Raw genomic sequence first — 24543 nt, forward strand, 5'->3', positions numbered from 1 at the left:
TTCTAACTGAAATAAGTCACACAGAAAAAGAAACATCATAAGATATCACTAATACACGGAATGTAAACTTGGCTACACAGGAACTGCATTCCAAAACAGAACAGGGTCTCAAATTTAGAAAACCAACTTATGCTTGCTTAAGGGGAAAGGTGAGTTGGGGTGCTGCATAAAACCAGAGATTGAAATGAGCACAGATAAAGTTCCTTAAGCCAAATATGGAATAGACAAGAGCTACTCCTTGCTCAACGAAATGGACTCAAAACCCCATATTAAACGCCTAAGAATGTACCTGACTAGTAAGTATCTTAAAACCTATGGATTGCTATGTCTCCAAAAGAGAATCAAGCGTGTGTACAGGGGCATAAATGCAGCAGTGATAGGATTGGAGAGGTTCGGTGAGCAAATGAAGACCCTTTGAAGTCATATTGCACGGTACCCATTCCACGGGTCTCAACTCTCCAGGTTTAAGGTATTCTTCCTTCAGCTAAAACATGCATGTGGAACCCAGAGTATGATCAACCATGTGAACGGGAGACGTGTTCAAATATGTCTCAGTTTTCCTACCCTGGTACTCGGGTGCAACACTCCAGACGCTTTACTAACACTCTCCCGACTTGGAGAGTCAGTCCCTTTAACCTCCTGTTTGGCCCAGTTTGCAATTTCTGCGGAAGATGAACAGGAATAGCGAGAACCAATGAGAGGCTAGCTGCAGGTGTCTGGACGGGCAAATTTAACTCTCATTTCCCACCAGGAAGAGGAATTAACTAAAGGCTCAGCATGCCGGGCCGGAACCAGATTAGGGACTGAAGCCATCCTGCGGTGTTGCGGCCAGCTCACAAGAAAGCGAGTTGAAGAAAGGAGCTCAGGGGCACTGTAATTCACAAACCTGCAGAGTTATAAATGACAGCTATCGTCCAAAATATACTGAAGTAAGGCTGCCAAGAGGACTTGAAAGCGGGGCAGAATTGCAGGAAACCGATTTCAGGAGGTAGACTGGAATTGCATTGAAAGCATAGGAAAAGAGGCAGAACGTCCACAATGATGCACTTGGCCAAAAAGGGCGTATGCGTTTTTTCCTGAATATATTCAGGAAAAAACGCATACGCCCTTTTTGGCCAACCAAGCAAGCTTGCAAAGGAAATCTGCACTACAATGAAGTCTCACTTCCCCCCGGTCAAAAGGGCCATCTGAAAAAAGTGTAAAATCCAGAAAGGCAGGACAGGCCATGGAGAACTGGGAGCCTTGTTATGCTGATGGGCGGGATGTAAATTGCCAACAGACACTCGGGAGAAGTGTATGGTGTTTCCTGAAACATCTAAAAAACAAAGCAACAGAGCCTAGGGCACTGCCACTTATGGTCCTATAGCTTAGGAAAATTAAAATCAAAAAGACACAGCCACCCCAAAGTTTCGGACGCCTCTGTTTACAAGAACCTCGTTTACAGTACAAGTTCAACATCGCAGAAAGTGAAAAATGGATAAAGAAGTTGTGGTATTTACTTACAAAGCAATATCACTCAGCAATGAAATCTATGTCATCAGGCCCTTAGCAGCACAATGAGTGGATTCAGGTATGATGATTCTAACTGAAATAAGTCACACAGAAAAAGAAACATCATAAGATATCAGTAATACACGGAATGTATACTTGGCTACACAGGAACTGAATTACAGAACAGAACAGGGTCTCAAATTTAGAAAATCAACTTATGCTTGCTTAAGGGGAAAGGTGAGTTGGGGTGCTGCATAAAACCAGAGATTGAAATGAGCACAGATAAAGTTCCTTAAGCCAAATATGGAATAGACAAGAGCTACTCCTTGCTCAAAGAAATGGACTCAACACCGCATATTAAACGCCTAAGAATGTACCTGACTAGTAATTATCTTAAAACCTATGGATTGCTATGTATCCGAAAGAGAATCAAGCATGTGTACAGGGGCATAAACGCAGCAGTGATAGGATTGGAGATGTTCGGTGAGCAAATGAAGACCCTTTGAAGTCATATTGCATGGTACCCATTCCACGGGTCTCAAATCTCCAGGTTTAAGGTATTCTTCCTTCAGCTAAAACATGCATGTGGAACCCAGAGTATGATCAACCATGTGATCGGGAGACGTGTTCAAATATGTTTCAGTTTTCGTACCCTGGTACTCGGGTGCAACATTCCAGATGCTTTACTAACACTCTCCCGACTTGGAGAGTCAGTCCCTTTAACCTCCTGTTTGGCCCAGTTTGCAATTTCTGTGGAAGATGAACAGGAATAGCGAGAACCAATGAGAGACTAGCTGGAGGTGTCTGGATGGGCAAATTTAACTGTCATTTCCCACCAGGAAGAGTAATTAACCAAAGGCTCAGCGTGCCGTGCCAGAACCAGATTAGGGCCTGAAGACATCCTGCGGTGTTGCGGCCAGGTCACAAGAAAGCGAGTTGAAGAAAGGAGCTCAGGGGCACTGTAATTCACAAACCTGCAGAGTTATAAATGACAGCTATCGTCCAAAAATAGACTGAAGTAAGGCTGCCAAGAGGACTTGAAAGCGGGGCAGAATTACAGGAAACCGATTTCAGGAGGTAGACTGGAATTGCATTGAAAGCATAGGAAAAGAGGCAGAACGTCCACAGTGATGCACTTGGCCAAAAAGGGCGTATGCGTTTTTTCCTGAATATATTCAGGAAAAAACGCATACGCCCTTTTTGGCCAACCAAGCAAACTTGCAAAGGAAATCTGCACTACAATGAAGTCTCACTTCCCCCCGGTCAAAGGGGCCATCTGAAAAAAGTGTAAAATCCAGAAAGGCAGGACAGGCCATGGAGAACTGGGAGCCTTGTTATGCTGATGGGCGGGATGTAAATTGCCAACAGACACTCAGGAGAAGTGTATGGTGTTTCCTGAAACATCTAAAAAACAAAGCAACAGAGCCTAGGGCACTTCCACTTATGGTCCTATAGCTTAGGGAAATTAAAATCAAAAAGACACAGCCACCCCAAAGTTCGGGACGCCTCCGTTTACAAGAACCTCGTTTACCGTACAAGTTCAATATCACAGAAAGTGAAAAATGGATAAAGAACTTGTGGTACTTACGTACAATGCAGTATCACTCAGCAATGAAATCTATGTCATCAGGCCCGTAGCAGCATAATGAGTGGATTCAGGTACGATGATTCTAACTGAAATAAGTCACACAGAAAAAGAAACATCATAAGATATCACTAATACACGGAATGTAAACTTGGCTACACAGGAACTGCATTCCAAAACAGAACAGGGTCTCAAATTTAGAAAACCAACTTATGCTTGCTTAAGGGGAAAGGTGAGTTGGGGTGCTGCATAAATCCAGAGATTGAAATGAGCACAGATAAAGTTCCTTAAGCCAAATATGGAATAGACAAGAGCTACTCCTTGCTCAACGAAATGGACTCAACACCCCATATTAAACGCCTAAGAATGTACCTGACTAGTAAGTATCTTAAAACCTATGGATTGCTATGTCTCCGAAAGAGAATCAAGCATGTGTACAGGGGCATAAACGCAGCAGTGATAGGATTGGAGAGGTTCGGTGAGCAAATGAAGACCCTTTGAAGTCATATTGCATGGTACCCATTCCACGGGTTTCAACTACCCAGGTTTTAGGTATTCTTCCTTCAGCTAAAACATGCATGTGGAACCCAGAGTATGATCAAACATGTGATCGGGAGACGTGTTCAAATATGTCTCAGTTTTTGTACCCTGGTACTCGGGTGCAACATTCCAGACGCTTTACTAACACTCTCCCGACTTGGAGAGTCAGTCCCTTTAACCTCCTGTTTGGCCCAGTTTGCAATTTCTGCGGAAGATGAACAGGAATAGCGAGAACCAATGAGAGACTAGCTGGAGGTGTCTGGACGGGCAAATTTAACTCTCATTTCCCACCAGGAAGAGGAATTAACCAAAGGCTCAGCGTGCCGTGCTGGAACCAGATTAGGACCTGAAGCCATCCTGCGGTGTTGCGGCCAGCTCACAAGAAAGCGAGTTGAAGAAAGGAGCTCAGGGGCACTGTAATTCACAAACCTGCAGAGTTATAAATGACAGCTATCGTCCAAAAATAGACTGAAGTAAGGCTGCCAAGAGGACTTGAAAGCGGGGCAGAATTGCAGGAAACCGATTTCAGGAGGTAGACTGGAATTGCATTGAAAGCATAGGAAAAGAGGCAGAACGTCCACAATGATGCACTTGGCCAAAAAGGGCGTATGCGTTTTTTCCTGAATATATTCAGGAAAAAACGCATACGCCCTTTTTGGCCAACCAAGCAAGCTTGCAAAGGAAATCTGCACTACAATGAAGTCTCACTTCCCCCCGGTCAAAAGGGCCATCTGAAAAAAGTGTAAACTCCAGAAAGGCAGGACAGGCCATGGAGAACTGGGAGCCTTGTTATGCTGATGGGCGGGATGTAAATTGCCAACAACCACTCGGGAGAAGTGTATGGTGTTTCCTGAAACATCTAAAAAACAAAGCAACAGAGCCTAGGGCACTTCCACTTATGGTCCTATAGCTTAGGGAAATTAAAATCAAAAAGACACAGCCACCCCAAAATTTGGAACGGCTCTGTTTACAACAACCTCGTTTACAGTACAAGTTCAACATCGCAGAAAGTGAAAAATGGATAAAGAAGTTGTGGTATTTACTTACAAAGCAATATCACTCAGCAATGAAATCTGTGTCATCAGGCCCTTAGCAGCACAATGAGTGGATTCAGGTATGATGATTCTAACTGAAGTAAGTCACAGAGAAAAAGAAACATCATAAGATATCAGTAATACACGGAATGTAAACTTGGCTACACAGGAACTGAATTACAGAACAGAACAGGGTCTCAAATTTAGAAAACCAACTTATGCTTGCTTAAGGGTAAAGGTGAATTGGGGTGCTGTATAAAACCAGAGATTGAAATGAGCACAGATAAAGTTCCTTAAGCCAAATATGGAATAGACAAGAGCTACTCCTTGCTCAACGAAATGGACTCAACACCGCATATTAAACGCCTAAGAATGTACCTGACTAGTAAGTATCGTAAAACCTATGGATTGCTATGTCTCCGAAAGAGAATCAAGCATGTGTACAGGGGCATAAACGCAGCAGTGATAGGATTGGAGAGGTTCGGTGAGCAAATGAAGACCCTTTGAAGTCATATTGCATGGTACCCATTCCACGGGTTTCAACTACCCAGGTTTTAGGTATTCTTCCTTCAGCTAAAACATGCATGTGGAACCCAGAGTATGATCAACCATGTGATCGGGAGACGTGTTCAAATATGTCTCAGTTTTCGTACCCTGGTACTCGGGTGCAACATTCCAGACGCTTTACTAACACTCTCCCGACTTGGAGAGTCAGTCCCTTTAACCTCCTGTTTGGCCCAGTTTGCAATTTCTGCGGAAGATGAACAGGAATAGCGAGAACCAATGAGAGACTAGCTGGAGGTGTCTGGACGGGCAAATTTAACTCTCATTTCCCACCAGGAAGAGGAATTAACCAAAGGCTCAGCGTGCCGTGCTGGAACCAGATTAGGACCTGAAGCCATCCTGCGGTGTTGCGGCCAGCTCACAAGAAAGCGAGTTGAAGAAAGGAGCTCAGGGGCACTGTAATTCACAAACCTGCAGAGTTATAAATGACAGCTATCGTCCAAAAATAGACTGAAGTAAGGCTGCCAAGAGGACTTGAAAGCGGGGCAGAATTGCAGGAAACCGATTTCAGGAGGTAGACTGGAATTGCATTGAAAGCATAGGAAAAGAGGCAGAACGTCCACAATGATGCACTTGGCCAAAAAGGGCGTATGCGTTTTTTCCTGAATATATTCAGGAAAAAACGCATACGCCCTTTTTGGCCAACCAAGCAAGCTTGCAAAGGAAATCTGCACTACAATGAAGTCTCACTTCCCCCCGGTCAAAAGGGCCATCTGAAAAAAGTGTAAAATCCAGAAAGGCAGGACAGGCCATGGAGAACTGGGAGCCTTGTTATGCTGATGGGCGGGATGTAAATTGCCAACAACCACTCGGGAGAAGTGTATGGTGTTTCCTGAAACATCTAAAAAACAAAGCAACAGAGCCTAGGGCACTGCCACTTATGGTCCTATAGCTTAGGGAAATTAAAATCAAAAAGACACAGTCACCCCAAAGTTTGGGACGCCTCTGTTTACAAGAACCTCGTTTACAGTACAAGTTCAACATCGCAGAAAGTGAAAAATGGATAAAGAAGTTGTGGTATTTACTTACAAAGCAATATCACTCAGCAATGAAATCTATATCATCAGGCCCTTAGCAGCACAATGAGTGGATTCAGGTATGATAATTCTAACTGAAATAAGTCACACAGAAAAAGAAACATCATAAGATATCAGTAATACACGGAATGTATACTTGGCTACACAGGAACTGAATTACAGAACAGAACAGGGTCTCAAATTTAGAAAATCAACTTATGCTTGCTTAAGGGGAAAGGTGAGTTGGGGTGCTGCATAAAACCAGAGATTGAAATGAGCACAGATAAAGTTCCTTAAGCCAAATATGGAATAGACAAGAGCTACCCCTTGCTCAAAGAAATGCACTCAACACCGCATATTAAACGCCTAAGAATGTACCTGACTAGTAATTATCTTAAAACCTATGGATTGCTATGTCTCCGAAAGAGAATCAAGCATGTGTACAGGGGCATAAACGCAGCATTGATAGGATTGGAGATGTTCGGTGAGCAAATGAAGACCCTTTGAAGTCATATTGCATGGTACCCATTCCACGGGTCTCAACTCTCCAGGTTTAAGGTATTCTTCCTTCAGCTAAAACATGCATGTGGAACCCAGAGTATGATCAACCATGTGATCGGGAGACGTGTTCAAATATGTCTCAGTTTTCGTACCCTGGTACTCGGGTGCAACATTCCAGATGCTTTACTAACACTCTCCCGACTTGGAGAGTCAGTCCCTTTAACCTCCTGTTTGGCCCAGTTTGCAATTTCTGTGGAAGATGAACAGGAATAGCGAGAACCAATGAGAGACTAGCTGGAGGTGTCTGGATGGGCAAATTTAACTCTCATTTCCCACCAGGAAGAGGAATTAACCAAAGGCTCAGCGTGCCGTGCCAGAACCAGATTAGGGCCTGAAGACATCCTGCGGTGTTGCGGCCAGGTCACAAGAATGCGAGTTGAAGAAAGGAGCTCAGGGGCACTGTAATTCACAAACCTGCAGAGTTATAAATGACAGCTATCGTCCAAAAATAGACTGAAGTAAGGCTGCCAAGAGGACTTGAAAGCGGGGCAGAATTACGGGAAACTGATTTCAGAAGGTAGACTGGAATTGCATTGAAAGCATAGGAAAAGAGGCAGAACGTCCACAATGATGCACTTGGCCAAAAAGGGTGTATGCGTTTTTTCCTGAATATATTCAGGAAAAAACGCATACGCCCTTTTTGGCCAACCAAGAAAACTTGCAAAGGAAATCTGCACTACAATGAAGTCTCACTTCCCCCCGGTCAAAAGGGCCATCTGAAAAAAGTGTAAAATCCATAAAGGCACAACAGGCCATGGAGAACTGGGAGCCTTGTTATGCTGATGGGCGGGATGTAAATTGCCAACAGACACTCAGGAGAAGTGTATGGTGTTTCCTGAAACATCTAAAAAACAAAGCAACAGAGCCTAGGGCACTTCCACTTATGGTCCTATAGCTTAGGGAAATTAAAATCAAAAAGACACAGCCACCCCAAAGTTTGGGACGCCTCCGCTTACAAGAACCTCGTTTACCGTACAAGTTCAATATCACAGAAAGTGAAAAATGGATAAAGAACTTGTGGTACTTACGTAAAATGCAGTATCACTCAGCAATGAAATCTATGTCATCAGGCCCGTAGCAGCATAATGAGTGGATTCAGGTACGATGATTCTAACTGAAATAAGTCACACAGAAAAAGAAACATCATAAGATATCACTAATACACGGAATGTAAACTTGGCTACACAGGAACTGCATTCCAAAACAGAACAGGGTCTCAAATTTAGAAAACCAACTTATGCTTGCTTAAGGGGAAAGGTGAGTTGGGGTGCTGCATAAAACCAGAGATTGAAATGAGCACAGATAAAGTTCCTTAAGCCAAATATGGAATAGACAAGGGCTACTCCTTGCTCAACGAAATGGACTCAAAACCCCATATTAAACGCCTAAGAATGTACCTGACTAGTAAGTATCTTAAAACCTATGGATTGCTATGTCTCCAAAAGAGAATCAAGCGTGTGTACAGGGGCATAAATGCAGCAGTGATAGGATTGGAGAGGTTCGGTGAGCAAATGAAGACCCTTTGAAGTCATATTGCACGGTACCCATTCCACGGGTCTCAACTCTCCAGGTTTAAGGTATTCTTCCTTCAGCTAAAACATGCATGTGGAACCCAGAGTATGATCAACCATGTGAACGGGAGACGTGTTCAAATATGTCTCAGTTTTCCTACCCTGGTACTCGGGTGCAACACTCCAGACGCTTTACTAACACTCTCCCGACTTGGAGAGTCAGTCCCTTTAACCTCCTGTTTGGCCCAGTTTGCAATTTCTGCGGAAGATGAACAGGAATAGCGAGAACCAATGAGAGGCTAGCTGCAGGTGTCTGGACGGGCAAATTTAACTCTCATTTCCCACCAGGAAGAGGAATTAACCAAAGGCTCAGCATGCCGGGCCGGAACCAAATTAGGGCCTGAAGCCATCCTGCGGTGTTGCGGCCAGCTCACAAGAAAGCGAGTTGAAGAAAGGAGCTCAGGGGCACTGTAATTCACAAACCTGCAGAGTTATAAATGACAGCTATCGTCCAAAAATAGACTGAAGTAAGGCTGCCAAGAGGACTTGAAAGCGGGGCAGAATTGCAGGAAACCGATTTCAGGAGGTAGACTGGAATTGCATTGAAAGCATAGGAAAAGAGGCAGAACGTCCACAATGATGCACTTGGCCAAAAAGGGCGTATGCGTTTTTTCCTGAATATATTCAGGAAAAAACGCATACGCCCTTTTTGGCCAACCAAGCAAGCTTGCAAAGGAAATCTGCACTACAATGAAGTCTCACTTCCCCCCGGTCAAAAGGGCCATCTGAAAAAAGTGTAAAATCCAGAAAGGCAGGACAGGCCATGGAGAACTGGGAGCCTTGTTATGCTGATGGGCGGGATGTAAATTGCCAACAGACACTTGGGAGAAGTGTATGGTGTTTTCTGAAACATCTAAAAAACAAAGCAACAGAGCCTAGGGCACTGCCACTTATGGTCCTATAGCTTAGGGAAATTAAAATCAAAAAGACACAGCCACCCCAAAGTTTGGGACGCCTCTGATTACAAGAACCTCGTTTAGAGTACAAGTTCAACATCGCAGAAAGTGAAAAATGGATAAAGAAGTTGTGGTATTTACTTACAAAGCAATATCACTCAGCAATGAAATCTATGTCATCAGGCCCTTAGCAGCACAATGAGTGGATTCAGGTATGATGATTCTACCTGAAATAAGTCACACAGAAAAAGAAACATCATAAGATATCAGTAATACACGGAATGTAAACTTGGCTACACAGGAACTGAATTACAGAACAGAACAGGGTCTCAAATTTAGAAAACCAACTTATGCTTGCTTAAGGGTAAAGGTGAGTTGGGGTGCTGCATAAAACCAGAGATTGAAATGAGCACAGATAAAGTTCCTTAAGCCAAATATGGAATAGACAAGAGCTACTCCTTGCTCAACGAAATGGACTCAACACCGCATATTAAACGCCTAAGAATGTACCTGACTAGTAAGTATCTTAAAACCTATGGATTGCTATGTCTCCGAAAGAGAATCAAGTGGGTGTACACGGGCATAAACGCAGCAGTGATAGGATTGGAGAGGTTCGGTGAGCAAATGAAGACCCTTTGAAGTCATATTGCATGATACCCATTCCACGGGTCTCAACTCTCCAGGTTTAAGGTATTCTTCCTTCAGCTAAAACATGCACGTGGAACCCAAGTATGATCAACCATGTGAACGAGAGACGTGTTCAAATATGTCTCAGTTTTCCTCCCCTGGTACTCGGGTGCAACATTCCAGACGCTTTACTAACACTCTCCCCACTTGGAGAGTCAGCGCCTTTAACCTCCTGTTTGGCACAGTTTGCAATTTCTGCGGAAGATGAACAGGAATAGCGAGAACCAATGAGAGACTAGCTGGAGGTGTCTGGACGGGCAAATTTAACTCTCATTTCCCACCAGGAAGAGGAAATAACCAAAGGCTCAGCGTGCCGTGCAGGAACCAGATTAGGGCCTGAAGCCATCCTGCGGTGTTGCGGCCAGCTCAAAAGAAAGCGAGTTGAAGAAAGGAGCTCAGTGGCACTGTAATTCACAAACCTGCAGAGTTATAAATGACAACTATCGTCCAAAAATAGACTGAAGTAAGGCTGCCAAGAGGACTTGAAAGCGGGGCAGAATTGCAGGAAACCGATTTCAGGAGGTAGACTGGAATTGCATTGAAAGCATAGGAAAAGAGGCAGAACGTCCACAATGATGCACTTGGGCAAAAAGTGTGTATGCGTTTTTTCCTGAATATATTCAGGAAAAAAGGCATACGCCCTTTTTGGCCAACCAAGCAAGCTTGCAAAGGAAATCTGCACTACAATGAAGTCTCACTTCCCCCCGGTCAAAAGGGCCATCTGAAAAAAGTGTAAAATCCAGAAAGGCAGGACAGGCCATGGAGAACTGGGAGCCTTGTTATGCTGATGGGCGGGATGTAAATTGCCAACAGACACTCAGGAGAAGTGTATGGTGTTTCCTGAAACATCTAAAAAACAAAGCAACAGAGCCTAGGGCATTTCCACTTATGGTCCTATAGCTTAGGGAAATTAAAATCAAAAAGACACAGCCACCCCAAAGTTTGGGACGCCTCCGTTTACAAGAACCTCGTTTACCGTACAAGTTCAATATCACAGAAAGTGAAAAATGGATAAAGAACTTGTGGTACTTACGTACAATGCAGTATCACTCAGCAATGAAATCTATGTCATCAGGCCTGTAGCAGCATAATGAGTGGATTCAGGTATGATGATTCTAACTGAAATAAGTCACACAGAAAAAGAAACATCATAAGATATCACTAATACACGGAATGTAAACTTGGCTACACAGGAACTGCATTCCAAAACAGAACAGGGTCTCAAATTTAGAAAACCAACTTATGCTTGCTTAAGGGGAAAGGTGAGTTGGGGTGCTGCATAAAACCAGAGATTGAAATGAGCACAGATAAAGTTCCTTAAGCCAAATATGGAATAGACAAGAGCTACTCCTTGCTCAACGAAATGGACTCAAATCCCCATATTAAACGCCTAAGAATGTACCTGACTAGTAAGTATCTTAAAACCTATGGATTGCTATGTCTCCAAAAGAGAATCAAGCGTGTGTACAGGGGCATAAATGCAGCAGTGATAGGATTGGAGAGGTTCGGTGAGCAAATGAAGACCCTTTGAAGTCATGTTGCACGGTACCCATTCCACGGGTCTCAACTCTCCAGGTTTAAGGTATTCTTCCTTCAGCTAAAACATGCATGTGGAACCCAGAGTATGATCAACCATGTGAACGGGAGACGTGTTCAAATATGTCTCAGTTTTCCTACCCTGGTACTCGGGTGCAACACTCCAGACGCTTTACTAACACTCTCCCAACTTGGAGAGTCAGTCCCTTTAACCTCCTGATTGGCCCAGTTTGCAATTTTTGCGGAAGATGAACAGGAATAGCGAGAACCAATGAGAGGCTAGCTGCAGGTGTCTGGACGGGCAAATTTAACTCTCATTTCCCACCAGGAAGAGGAATTAACCAAAGGCTCAGCATGCCGGGCCGGAACCAGATTAGGGCCTGAAGCCATCCTGCGGTGTTGCGGCCAGGTCACAAGAAAGCGAGTTGAAGAAAGGAGCTCAGGGGCACTGTAATTCACAAACCTGCAGAGTTATAAATGACAGCTATCGTCCAAAAATAGACTGAAGTAAGGCTGCCAAGAGAACTTGAAAGTGGGGCAGAATTGCAGGAAACCGATTTCAGGAGGTAGACTGAAATTGCATTGAAAGCATAGGAAAAGAGGCAGAACGTCCACAATGATGCACTTGGCCAAAAAGGGCGTATGCGTTTTTTCCTGAATATATTCAGGAAAAAACGCATACGCCCTGTTTGGCCAACCAAGCAAGCTTGCAAAGGAAATCTGCACTACAATGAAGTCTCACTTCCCCCCGGTCAAAAGGGCCATCTGAAAAAAGTGTAAAATCCAGAAAGGCAGGACAGGCCATGGAGAACTGGGAGCCTTCTTATGCTGAAGGGCGGGATGTAAATTGCCAACAACCACTCGGGAGAAGTGTATGGTGTTTCCTGAAACATCTAAAAAACAAAGCAACAGAGCCTAGGGCACTGCCTCTTATGGTCCTATAGCTTAGGGAAATTAAAATCAAAAAGACACAGCCACCCCAAAGTTTGGGACGCCTCTGTTTACAAGAACCTCGTTTACAGTACAAGTTCAACATCGCAGAAAGTGAAAAATGGATAAAGAAGTTGTGGTATTTACTTACAAAGCAATATCACTCAGCAATGAAATCTATGTCATCAGGCCCTTAGCAGCACAATAAGTGGATTCAGGTATGATGATTCTAACTGAAATAAGTCACACAGAAAAAGAAACATCATAAGATATCAGTAATACACGGAATGTAAACTTGGCTACACAGGAACTGAATTACAGAACACAACAGGGTCTCAAATTTAGAAAACCGACTTATGCCTGCTTAAGGGTAAAGGTGAGTTGGGGTGCTGCATAAAACCAGAGATTGAAATGAGCACAGATAAAGTTCCTTAAGCCAAATATGGAATAGACAAGAGCTACTCCTTGCTCAACGAAATGGACTCAACACCGCATATTAAACGCCTAAGAATGTACCTGACTAGTAAGTATCTTAAAACCTATGGATTGCTATGTCTCCGAAAGAGAATCAAGCGTGTGTACAGGGGCATAAACGCAGCAGTGATAGGATTGGAGAGGTTCGGTGAGCAAATGAAGACCGTTTGAAGTCATATTGCATGGTACCCATTACACGGGTCTCAACTCTCCAGGTTTAAGGTATTCTTCCTTCAGCTAAAACATGCATGTGGAACCCAAGTAAGGTCAACCATGTGAATGAGAGACGTGTTCAAATATGTCTCAGTTTTCCTCCCCTGGTACTCGGGTGCAACATTCCAGACGCTTTACTAACACTCTCCCCACTTGGAGAGTCAGCGCCTTTAACCTCCTGTTTGGCCCAGTTTGCAATTTCTGCGGAAATGAACAGGAATAGCGAGAACCAATGAGAGGCTAGCTGGAGGTGTCTGGACGGGCAAATTTAACTCTCATTTCCCACCAGGAAGAGGAAATAACCAAAGGCTGAGCGTGCCGGGCCGGAACCAGATTAGGGCCTGAAGCCATCCTGCGGTGTTGCGGCCAGCTCAAAAGAAAGCGAGTTGAAGAAAGGAGCTCAGGGGCACTGTAATTCACAAACCTGCAGAGTTATAAATGACAGCTATCGTCCAAAAATAGACTGAAGTAAGGCTGCCAAGAGGACTTGAAAGCAGGGCAGAATTGCAGGAAACCGATTTCAGGAGGTAGACTGGAATTGCATTGAAAGCATAGGAAAAGAGGCAGAACGTCCACAATGATGCACTTGGCCAAAAAGGGCGTATGCGTTTTTTCCTGAATATATTCAGGAAAAAACGCATACGCCCTTTTTGGCCAACCAAGCAAACTTGCAAAGGAAATCTGCACTACAATGAAGTCTCACTTCCCCCCGGTCAAAAGGGCCATCTGAAAAAAGTGTAAAATCCAGAAAGGCAGGACAGGCCATGGAGAACTGGGAGCCTTGTTATGCTGAAGGGCGGGATGTAAATTGCCAACAACCACTCGGGAGAAGTGTATGGTGTTTCCTGAAACATCTAAAAAACAAAGCAACAGAGCCTAGGGCACTTCCACTTATGGTCCTATAGCTTAGGGAATTTAAAATCAAAAAGACACAGCCACCCCAAAGTTTGGAACGGCTCTGTTTACAAGAACCTCGTTTACAGTACAAGTTCAACATCGCAGAAAGTGAAAAATGGATAAAAAAGTTGTGGTATTTACTTACAAAGCAATATCACTCAGCAATGAAATCTGTGTCATCAGGCCCTTAGTAGCACAATGAGTGGATTCAGGTATGATGATTCTAACTGAAATAAGTCACACAGAAAAAGAAACATCATAAGATATCAGTAATACACGGAATGTAAACTTGGCTACACAGGAACTGAATTACAGAACAGAACAGGGTCTCAAATTTAGAAAACCAACCTATGCTTGCTTAAGGGTAAAGGTGAGTTGGGGTGCTGTATAAAACCAGAGATTGAAATGAGCACAGATAAAGTTCCTTAAGCCAAATATGGAATAGACAAGAGCTACTCCTTGCTCAAAGAAATGGACTCAACACCGCATATTAAACGCCTAAGAATGTACCTGACTAGTAAGTATCTTAAAATCTAGGGATTGCTATGTCTCCGAAAGAGAATCAAGCATGTGTACAGGGGCATAAACGCAGCAGTGATAGGATTGGAGAGGTTCGGTGAGCAAATGAAGACCCTTTGAAGTCATATTGCATGGTACCCATTCCACGGGTTTCAACTACCCAGGTTTTAGGTATTCTTCCTTCAGCTAAAACATGCATGTGGAACCCAGAGTATGATCAACCATGTGATCGGGAGACGTGTTCAAATATGTCTCAGTTTTCCTCCCCTGGTACTCGGGTGCAACATTCCAGACGCTTTACTAACACTCTCCCCACATGGAGAGTCAGCGCCTTTAACCTCCTGTTTGGCCCAGTTTGCAATTTCTGCGGAAGATGAACAGGAATAGCGAGAACCAATGAGAGACTAGCTGGAGGTGTCTGGACGGGCAAATTTAACTCTCATTTCCCACCAGGAAGAGGAAATAACCAGAGGCTCAGCGTGCCGTGCCGGAACCAGATTAGGGCCTGAAGCCATCCTGCGGTGTTGCGGCCAGGTCACAAGAAAGCAAGTTGAAGAAAGGAGCTCAGGGGCACTGTAATTCACAAACCTGCAGAGTTATAAATGACAGCTATCGTCCAAAAATAGACTGAAGTAAGGCTGCCAAGAGGACTTGAAAGCGGGGCAGAATTGCAGGAAACCGATTTCAGGAGGTAGACTGGAATTGCATTGAAAGCATAGGAAAAGAGGCAGAACGTCCACAATGATGCACTTGGCCAAAAAGGGCGTATGCGTTTTTTCCTGAATATATTCAGGAAAAAACGCATACGCCCTTTTTGGCCAACCAAGCAAACTTGCAAAGGAAATCTGCACTACAATGAAGTCTCACTTCCCCCCGGTCAAAAGGGCCATCTGAAAAAAGTGTAAAATCCAGAAAGGCAGGACAGGCCATGGAGAACTGGGAGCCTTGTTATGCTGAAGGGCGGGATGTAAATTGCCAACAACCACTCGGGAGAAGTGTATGGTGTTTCCTGAAACATCTAAAAAACAAAGCAACAGAGCCTAGGGCACTTCCACTTATGGTCCTATAGCTTAGGGAATTTAAAATCAAAAAGACACAGCCACCCCAAAGTTTGGAACGGCTCTGTTTACAAGAACCTCGTTTACAGTACAAGTTCAACATCGCAGAAAGTGAAAAATGGATAAAAAAGTTGTGGTATTTACTTACAAAGCAATATCACTCAGCAATGAAATCTGTGTCATCAGGCCCTTAGTAGCACAATGAGTGGATTCAGGTATGATGATTCTAACTGAAATAAGTCACACAGAAAAAGAAACATCATAAGATATCAGTAATACACGGAATGTAAACTTGGCTACACAGGAACTGAATTACAGAACAGAACAGGGTCTCAAATTTAGAAAACCAACCTATGCTTGCTTAAGGGTAAAGGTGAGTTGGGGAGCTGCATAAAACCAGAGATTGAAATGAGCACAGATAAAGTTCCTTAAGCCAAATATGGAATAGACAAGAGCTACTCCTTGCTCAAAGAAATGGACTCAACACCGCATATTAAACGCCTAAGAATGTACCTGACTAGTAAGTATCTTAAAATCTAGGGATTGCTATGTCTCCGAAAGAGAATCAAGCATGTGTACAGGGGCATAAACGCAGCAGTGATAGGATTGGAGAGGTTCGGTGAGCAAATGAAGACCCTTTGAAGTCATATTGCATGGTACCCATTCCACGGGTTTCAACTACCCAGGTTTTAGGTATTCTTCCTTCAGCTAAAACATGCATGTGGAACCCAGAGTATGATCAACCATGTGATCGGGAGACGTGTTCAAATATGTCTCAGTTTTCCTCCCCTGGTACTCGGGTGCAACATTCCAGACGCTTTACTAACACTCTCCCCACTTGGAGAGTCAGCGCCTTTAACCTTCTGTTTGGCCCAGTTTGCAATTTCTGCGGAAGATGAACAGGAATAGCGAGAACCAATGAGAGACTAGCTGGAGGTGTCTGGACGGGCAAATTTAACTCTCATTTCCCACCAGGAAGAGGAAATAACCAGAGGCTCAGCGTGCCATGCCAGAACCAGATTAGGGCCTGAAGCCATCCTGCGGTGTTGCGGCCAGGTCACAAGAAAGCAAGTTGAAGAAAGGAGCTCAGGGGCACTGTAATTCACAAACCTGCAGAGTTATAAATGACAGCTATCGTCCAAAAATAGACTGAAGTAAGGCTGCCAAGAGGACTTGAAAGCGGGGCAGAATTGCAGGAAACCGATTTCAGGAGGTACACTGGAATTGCATTGAAAGCATAGGAAAAGAGGCAGAACGTCCACAATGATGCACTTGGCCAAAAAGGGCGTATGCGTTTTTTCCTGAATATATTCAGGAAAAAACGCATACGCCCTTTTTGGCCAACCAAGCAAACTTGCAAAGGAAATCTGCACTACAATGAAGTCTCACTTCCCCCCGGTCAAAAGGGCCATCTGAAAAAAGTGTAAAATCCAGAAAGGCAGGACAGGCCATGGAGAACTGGGAGCCTTGTTATGCTGATGGGCGGGATGTAAATTGCCAAAAGACACTCAGGAGAAGTGTATGGTGTTTCCTGAAACATCTAAAAAACAAAGCAACAGAGCCTATGGCACTGCCACTTATGGTCCTATAGCTTAGGGAAATTAAAATCAAAAAGACACAGCCACCCCAAAGTTTGGGACGCCTCCGTTTACAAGAACCTCGTTTACCATACAAGTTCAATATCACAGAAAGTGAAAAATGGATAAAGAACTTGTGGTACTTATGTACAATGCAGTATCACTCAGCAAAGAAATCTATGTCATCAGGCCCGTAGCAGCATAATGAGTGGATTCAGGTACGATGATTCTAACTGAAATAAGTCACACAGAAAAAGAAACATCATAAGATATCACTAATACACGGAATGTAAACTTGGCTACACAGGAACTGCATTCCAAAACAGAACAGGGTCTCAAATTTAGAAAACCAACTTATGCTTGCTTAAGGGGAAAGGTGAGTTGGGGTGCTGCATAAAACCAGAGATTGAAATGAGCACAGATAAAGTTCCTTAAGCCAAATATGGAATAGACAAGAGCTACTCCTTGCTCAACGAAATGGACTCAAAACCCCATATTAAACGCCTAAGAATGTACCTGACTAGTAAGTATCTTAAAACCTATGGATTGCTATGTCTCCAAAAGAGAATCAAGCGTGTGTACAGGGGCATAAATGCAGCAGTGATAGGATTGGAGAGGTTCGGTGAGCAAATGAAGACCCTTTGAAGTCATATTGCACGGTACCCATTCCACGGGTCTCAACTCTCCAGTTTTAAGGTATTCTTCCTTCAGCTAAAACATGCATGTGGAACCCAGAGTATGATCAACCATGTGAACGGGAGACGTGTTCAAATATGTCTCAGTTTTCCTACCCTGGTACTCGGGTGCAACACTCCAGACGCTTTACTAACACTCTCCCGACTTGGAGAGTCAGTCCCTTTAACCTCCTGTTTGGCCCAGTTTGCAATTTCTGCGGAAGCTGAACAGGAATAGCGAGAACCAATGAGAGTCTAGCTGGAGGTGTCTGGACGGGCAAATTTAACTCTCATTTCCCACCAGGAAGAGGAATTAACCAAAGGCTCAGCATGCCGGGCCGGAACCAGATTAGGGCCTGAAGCCATCCTGCGGTGTTGCGGTCAGGTCACAAGAAAGCGAGTTGAAGAAAGGAGCTCAGGGGCACTGTAATTCACAAACCTGCAGAGTTATAAATGACAGCTATCGTCCAAAAATAGACTGAAGTAAGGCTGCCAAGAGGACTTGAAAGCGGGGCAGAATTGCAGGAAACCGATTTCAGGAGGTAGACTGGAATTGCATTGAAAGCATAGGAAAAGAGGCAGAACGTCCACAATGATGCACTTGGCCAAAAAGGGCGTATGCGTTTTTTCCTGAATATATTCAGGAAAAAACGCATACGCCCTTTTTGGCCAACCAAGCAAGCTTGCAAAGGAAATCTGCACTACAATGAAGTCTCACTTCCCCCCGGTCAAAAGGGCCATCTGAAAAAAGTGTAAAATCCAGAAAGGCAGGACAGGCCATGGAGAACTGGGAGCCTTGTTATGCTGATGGGCGGGATGTAAATTGCCAACAGCCACTTGGGAGAAGTGTATGGTGTTTCCTGAAACATCTAAAAAACAAAGCAACAGAGCCTAGGGCACTGCCACTTATGGTCCTATAGCTTAGGGAATTTAAAATCAAAAAGACACAGCCACCCCAAAGTTTCGAACGGCTCTGTTTACAAGAACCTCATTTACAGTACAAGTTCAACATCGCAGAAAGTGAAAAATGGATAAAAAAGTTGTGCTATTTACTTACAAAGCAATATCACTCAGCAATGAAATCTGTGTCATCAGGCCCTTAGCAGCACAATGAGTGGATTCAGGTATGATGATTCTAACTGAAATAAGTGACACAGAAAAAGAAACATCATAAGATATCACTAATACACGGAATGTAAACTTGGCTACACAGGAACTGAATTACAGAACAGAACAGGGTCTCAAATTTAGAAAACCAACTTATGCTTGCTTAAGGGTAAAGGTGAGTTGGGGTGCTGCATAAAACCAGAGATTGAAATGAGCACAGATAAAGTTCCTTAAGCCAAATATGGAATAGACAAGAGCTACTCCTTGCTCAACGAAATGGACTCAACACCCCATATTAAACTCCTAAGAATGTACCTGACTAGTAAGTATCTTAAAACCTAGGGATTGCTATGTCTCCGAAAGAGAATCAAGCATGTGTACAGGGGCATAAACGCAGCAGTGATAGGATTGGAGAGGTTCGGTGAGCAAATGAAGACCCTTTGAAGTCATATTGCATGGTACCCATTCCACGGGTTTCAACTACCCAGGTTTAAGGTATTCTTCCTTCAGCTAAAACATGCATGTGGAACCTAGAGTATGATCAACCATGTGATCGGGAGACGTGTTCAAATATGTCTCAGTTTTCCTCCCCTGGTACTCGGGCGCAACATTCCAGACGCTTTACTAACACTCTCCCGACTTGGAGAGTCAGTCCCTTTAACCTCCTGTTTGGCCCAGTTTGCAATTTCTGCGGAAGCTGAACAGGAATAGCGAGAACCAATGAGAGGCTAGCTGCAGGTGTCTGGATGGGCAAATTTAACTCTCATTTCCCACCAGGAAGAGGAATTAACCAAAGGCTCAGCATGCCGGGCCGGAACCAGATTAGGGCCTGAAGCCATCCTGCGGTGTTGCGGCCAGGTCACAAGAAAGCGAGTTGAAGAAAGGAGCTCAGGGGCACTGTAATTCACAAACCTGCAGAGTTATAAATGACAGCTATCGTCCAAAAATAGACTGAAGTAAGGCTGCCAAGAGGACTTGAAAGCGGGGCAGAATTGCAGGAAACCGATTTCAGGAGGTAGACTGGAATTGCATTGAAAGCATAGGAAAAGAGGCAGAACGTCCACAATGATGCACTTGGCCAAAAAGGGCGTATGCGTTTTTTCCTGAATATATTCAGGAAAAAACGCATACGCCCTTTTTGGCCAACCAAGCAAGCTTGCAAAGGAAATCTGCACTACAATGAAGTCTCACTTCCCCCAGGTCAAAAGGGCCATCTGAAAAAAGTGTAAAATCCAGAAAGGCAGGACAGGCCATGGAGAACTGGGAGCCTTGTTATGCTGAAGGGCGGGATGTAAATTGCCAATAAACACTCGGGAGAAGTGTATGGTGTTTCCTGAAACATCTAAAAAACAAAGCAACAGAGCCTAGGGCACTTCCACTTATGGTCCTATAGCTTAGGGAATTTAAAATCAAAAAGACACAGCCACCCCAAAGTTTCGAACGGCTCTGTTTACAAGAACCTCGTTTACAGTACAAGTTCAACATCGCAGAAAGTGAAAAATGGATAAAAAAGTTGTGGTATTTACTTACAAAGCAATATCACTCAGCAATGAAATCTGTGTCATCAGGCCCTTAGCAGCACAATGAGTGGATTCAGGTATGATGATTCTAACTGAAATAAGTGACACAGAAAAAGAAACATCATAAGATATCACTAATACACGGAATGTAAACTTGGCTACACAGGAACTGAATTACAGAACAGAACAGGGTCTCAAATTTAGAAAACCAACTTATGCTTGCTTAAGGGTAAAGGTGAGTTGGGGTGCTGCATAAAACCAGAGATTGAAATGAGCACAGATAAAGTTCCTTAAGCCAAATATGGAATAGACAAGAGCTACTCCTTGCTCAACGAAATGGACTCAACACCCCATATTAAACTCCTAAGAATGTACCTGACTAGTAAGTATCTTAAAACCTAGGGATTGCTATGTCTCCGAAAGAGAATCAAGCATGTGTACAGGGGCATAAACGCAGCAGTGATAGGATTGGAGAGGTTCGGTGAGCAAATGAAGACCCTTTGAAGTCATATTGCATGGTACCCATTCCACGGGTTTCAACTACCCAGGTTTAAGGTATTCTTCCTTCAGCTAAAACATGCATGTGGAACCTAGAGTATGATCAACCATGTGATCGGGAGACGTGTTCAAATATGTCTCAGTTTTCCTCCCCTGGTACTCGGGTGCAACATTCCAGACGCTTTACTAACACTCTCCCGACTTGGAGAGTCAGTCCCTTTAACCTCCTGTTTGGCCCAGTTTGCAATTTCTGCGGAAGCTGAACAGGAATAGCGAGAACCAATGAGAGGCTAGCTGCAGGTGTCTGGACGGGCAAATTTAACTCTCATTTCCCACCAGGAAGAGGAATTAACCAAAGGCTCAGCATGCCGGGCCGGAACCAGATTAGGGCCTGAAGCCATCCTGCGGTGTTGCGGCCAGGTCACAAGAAAGCGAGTTGAAGAAAGGAGCTCAGGGGCACTGTAATTCACAAACCTGCAGAGTTATAAATGACAGCTATCGTCCAAAAATTGACTGAAGTAAGGCTGTCAAGAGGACTTGAAAGCGGGGCAGAATTGCAGGAAACCGATTTCAGGAGGTAGACTGGAATTGCATTGAAAGCATAGGAAAAGAGGCAGAACGTCCACAATGATGCATTTGGCCAAAAAGGGCGTATGCGTTTTTTCCTGGATATATTCAGGAAAAAACGCATACGCCCTTTTTGGCCAACCAAGCAAGCTTGCAAAGGAAATCTGCACTACAATGAAGTCTCACTTCCCCCCGGTCAAAAGGGCCATCTGAAAAAAGTGTAAAATCCAGAAAGGCAGGACAGGCCATGGAGAACTGGGAGCCTTGTTATGCTGATGGGCGGGATGTAAATTGCCAACAGACACTGCGGAGAAGTGTATGGTGTTTCCTGAAACATCTAAAAAACAAAGCAACAGAACCTAGGGCACTTCCACTTATGGTCCTATAGCTTAGGGAATTTAAAATCAAAAAGACACAGCCACCCCAAAGTTTGGAACGGCTCTGTTTACAAGAACCTCGTTTACAGTACAAGTTCAACATCGCAGAAAGTGAAAAATGGATAAAGAAGTTGTGGTATTTACTTACAAAGCAATATCAGTCAGCAATGAAATCTGTGTCATCAGGCCCTTAGCAGCACAATGAGTGGATTCAGGTATGATGATTCTAACTGAAATAAGTCACACAGAAAAAGAAACATCATAAGATATCAGTAATACACGGAATGTAAACTTGGCTACACAGGAACTGAATTACAGAACAGAACAGGGTCTCAAATTTAGAAAACCAACTTATGCTTGCTTAAGGGTAAAGGTGAGTTGGGGTGCTGCATAAAACCAGAGATTGAAATGAGCACAGATAAAGTTCCTTAAGTCAAATATGGAATAGACAAGAGCTACTCCTTGCTCAACGAAATGGACTCAACACCGCATATTAAACGCCTAAGAATGTACCTGACTAGTAAGTATCTTAAAACCTATGGATTGCTATGTCTCCGAAAGAGAATCAAGCATGTGTACAGGGGCATAAACGCAGCAGTGATAGGATTGGAGATGTTCGGTGAGCAAATGAAGACCCTTTGAAGTCATATTGCATGGTACCCATTCCACGGGTTTCAACTACCCAGGTTTAAGGTATTCTTCCTTCAGCTAAAACATGCATGTGGAACCTAGAGTATGATCAACCATGTGATCGGGAGAAGTGTTCAAATATGTCTCAGTTTTCATACCCTGGTACTCGGGTGCAACATTCCAGACACGTTACTAACACTCTCCCGACTTGGAGAGTCAGTCCCTTTAACCTCCTGTTTGGCCCAGTTTGCAATTTATGTGGAAGATGAACAGGAATAGCGACAACCAATGAGAGACTAGCTGGAGGTGTCTGGATGGGCAAATTTAACTCTCATTTCCCACCAGGAAGAGGAATTAACCAAAGGCTCAGCGTGCCGTGCCAGAACCAGATTAGGGCCTGAAGACATCCTGCGGTGTTGCGGCCAGGTCACAAGAAAGCGAGTTGAAGAAAGGAGCTCAGGGGCACTGTAATTCACAAACCTGCAGAGTTATAAATGACAGCTATCGTCCAAAAATATACTGAAGTAAGGCTGCCAAGAGGACTTGAAAGCGGGGCAGAATTACGGGAAACTGATTTCAGGAGGTAGACTGGAATTGCATTGAAAGCATAGGAAAAGAGGCAGAACGTCCACAATGATGCACTTGGCCAAAAAGGGTGTATGCGTTTTTTCCTGAATATATTCAGGAAAAAACGCATACGCCCTTTTTGGCCAACCAAGCAAACTTGCAATGGAAATCTGCACTACAATGAAGTCTCACTTCCCCCCGGTCAAAAGGGCCATCTGAAAAAAGTGTAAAATCCAGAAAGGCAGGACAGGCCATGGAGAACTGGGAGCCTTGTTATGCTGATGGGCGGGATGTAAATTGCCAACAGACACTCAGGAGAAGTGTATGGTGTTTCCTGAAACATCTAAAAAACAAAGCAACAGAGCCTAGGGCACTTCCACTTATGGTCCTATAGCTTAGGGAAATTAAAATCAAAAAGACACAGCCACCCCAAAGTTTGGGACGCCTCCGCTTACAAGAACCTCGTTTACCGTACAAGTTCAATATCACAGAAAGTGAAAAATGGATAAAGAACTTGTGGTACTTACGTACAATGCAGTATCACTCAGCAATGAAATGTATGTCATCAGGCCCGTAGCAGCATAATGAGTGGATTCAGGTACGATGATTCTAACTGAAATAAGTCACACAGAAAAAGAAACATCATAAGATATCACTAATACACGGAATGTAAACTTGGCTACACTGGAACTGCATTCCAAAACAGAACAGGGTCTCAAAGTTAGAAAACCAACTTATGCTTGCTTAAGGGGAAAGGTGAGTTGGGGTGCTGCATAAAACCAGAGATTGAAATGAGCACAGATAAAGTTCCTTAAGCCAAATATGGAATAGACAAGAGCTACTCCTTGCTCAACGAAATGGACTCAAAACCCCATATTAAACGCCTAAGAATGTACCTGACTAGTAAGTATCTTAAAACCTATGGATTGCTATGTCTCCAAAAGAGAATCAAGCGTGTGTACAGGGGCATAAATGCAGCAGTGATAGGATTGGAGAGGTTCGCTGAGCAAATGAAGACCCTTTGAAGTCTTATTGCACGGTACCCATTCCACGGGTCTCAACTCTCCAGGTTTAAGGTATTCTTCCTTCAGCTAAAACATGCATGTGGAACCCAGAGTATGATCAACCATGTGAACGGGAGACGTGTTCAAATATGTCTCAGTTTTCCTACCCTGGTACTCGGGTGCAACACTCCAGACGCTTTACTAACACTCTCCCGACTTGGAGAGTCAGTCCCTTTAACCTCCTGTTTGGCCCAGTTTGCAATTTCTGCGGAAGATGAACAGGAATAGCGAGAACCAATGAGAGGCTAGCTGCAGGTGTCTGGACGGGCAAATTTAACTCTCATTTCCTACCAGGAAGAGGAATTAACCAAAGGCTCAGCATGCCGGGCCGGAACCAGATTAGGGCCTGAAGCCATCCTGCGGTGTTGCGGCCAGCTCACAAGAAAGCGA

General features: G+C 43.9%; 1 long non-coding RNA gene across 5 annotated transcripts in view; it reads right to left on the reverse strand.

Annotated features, from left to right (window-relative positions):
- LOC307181498 overlaps positions 1 to 24543 on the reverse strand; it is a 1015396-nt gene that overhangs the window by 19028 nt on the left and 971825 nt on the right. For 3 of the 5 annotated variants that reach the window (XR_013826917.1, XR_013826918.1, XR_013826919.1), the window contains exon 4: positions 7817 to 7901. The exons of the other annotated variants lie outside the window; for them this stretch is intronic. This is a non-coding gene — a long non-coding RNA (uncharacterized lncRNA). Of the gene's footprint in view, positions 1 to 7816; positions 7902 to 24543 lie in introns of those variants that run through there. 5 annotated transcript variants of the gene reach the window in all.

The sequence above is a fragment of the Stenella coeruleoalba genome (genome assembly GCF_951394435.1).
Source record: "Stenella coeruleoalba genome assembly, contig: scaffold_31, whole genome shotgun sequence".
NCBI classification, from domain to species: Eukaryota; Metazoa; Chordata; class Mammalia; order Artiodactyla; family Delphinidae; genus Stenella; species Stenella coeruleoalba.